Source organism: Sus scrofa, chromosome 10 (assembly GCF_054392235.1).
Source record: "Sus scrofa isolate SSC_HxYL_T2T_F1_AM1 chromosome 10, Sscrofa_HxYL_maternal_Yorkshire_Landrace_v2.0, whole genome shotgun sequence".
Lineage (NCBI taxonomy): Eukaryota > Metazoa > Chordata > Mammalia > Artiodactyla > Suidae > Sus > Sus scrofa.
Window position 1 is genome coordinate 33,387,501 of NC_139392.1, and position 1,752 is coordinate 33,389,252.

Genomic DNA, 1,752 nt, shown 5'->3' on the forward strand with positions numbered 1-1,752 from the left:
TGAGAGCCAGTGAGTAGGTCCCAAAGGAGGAGAGCAGCAGCGATGAGGACAGAGGTGCAGAAAAGGGGCCACTACCACTGGAGCCCCATGGGCTGCACCCAAGTGGGATGTGGGGGTGGTGGTGTGATGGGTGTGAGCTCTCAGCAGCTGCTGGCTTCTCCCCTGCATCCACTCACAGCAATTATGAATGCTGATGTTGACATCCACAAAAACAAGCTGAGAACTTTTTTAGTGGATTCCTTCTCCTTTCAACATTTGCTCCACAGGAAAATAATTCCTTCTGTGTTTAGGTTATGTGGGCCCTTTGAGTTCTTCTTTCCCTCTGACAAATACTTCGTGTGTGTTTGTGTGTGTGTGTGTGTGTACATGCACACTCACACACTTCCATTCAGGTGCATCAAGTCAGAACTGACTTAAATTGTAGATTTCAGAGAAATGAACTTTTTTTTTGCTAAAAAATTCTAACCTCCCTGGGGCTCAGTTTCTTCATCTGCAAAATGGTTATAAGACTAGCGCCATGACAAAGAGCATATCCCCATGCCTATTGCACAGTAGAAGCTCATCATGTGTTGTGTCATTTTCCTATCCTTCTGACATTCTCAGAAAGTAAAGAACCATTTGTTCCTTTTCACTTCTATGCATGACTTTGTAGTTTTAGGTCATCGTGCTCATGAATATTTTGGGTCTGGATGACTTCAGTTGACTTTACTATCACTTTGACTGTTAAATGAATTTATTAATGTACATAACATAGATTTATTCTCTCCCCATTTAAAGAGAGATGAAAAGGTTTTCCATACTGCACCAAAAAGGCACACATCCATCAAAATAATAAAGCTGAGTAGAATTAGAACATGCATAAATATTTCATTCTTGTTAATGAAAAAAAAATATATATATATATATTTAGGGTATCAGGTTCTGATACACTGTACATCATTCTCCTTCATGATAGGATAGCAGAGCCATAAAGAGGCATACTGATGTTTTTCACAGAAGCACTAATCTTTAAAAAATGTTAATGGCCTAAAACTCACATATAAATACTGAATTACTAAAAGTAGTAGCAATTACATGTTTAATATCAACAGAAGCACATTATCTAATGTGCTGTTTTCAGACGTTAATAATGTGATTAATCACCGATTGACAAAAAACGTGGAATACAATTTTTTTTGTATTAATAGCACTCCAGAGACAAGTGGTGCCTGAGGAGAGGCAGATCATGGCTAATGAGGTGCTGATTGAAGTCAGGGGGTGGTTGAAGTCAGAGAAAGGCCAGCTGGCTCCTCAGGCTGGTCGTCACTATGTGGCACTTACTGGTGGGGTCTTTATATTCCAGAGTTCAACCCTCAGCTTTGTGGGTCTAGCAGCCCCCAGAATTCAGCAGGATCGGGAGGACCAACTTATGCTGACCGGACATACAAGAGATTGATGTATAAACCAGATTGGAAGTCTCTAATTTAAAACACAGGCTGGGGGAGTTCTCTGATGGCCTATTGGGTTAAGGCTCCTGTGTTGTCACTACTGTGGTTCCTGTCACTGATGTAGCACAGATTCAATCCCTGGCCAGGAATTTCCACAGGCTGTGGGTATGGCAAAAGAGAAAAAGAGAGAGAGAGAGAGAGAGAGAGAGAGAGAGAGAGAGAGAGAGAGAGAGAGAGAGAGAGAAGGAGAAACCTGAAATAAACATTGCAACTCTCACTTAAAAAAAAATAAACTATAGACGGGAACTACTGAGGAGAGGGAATT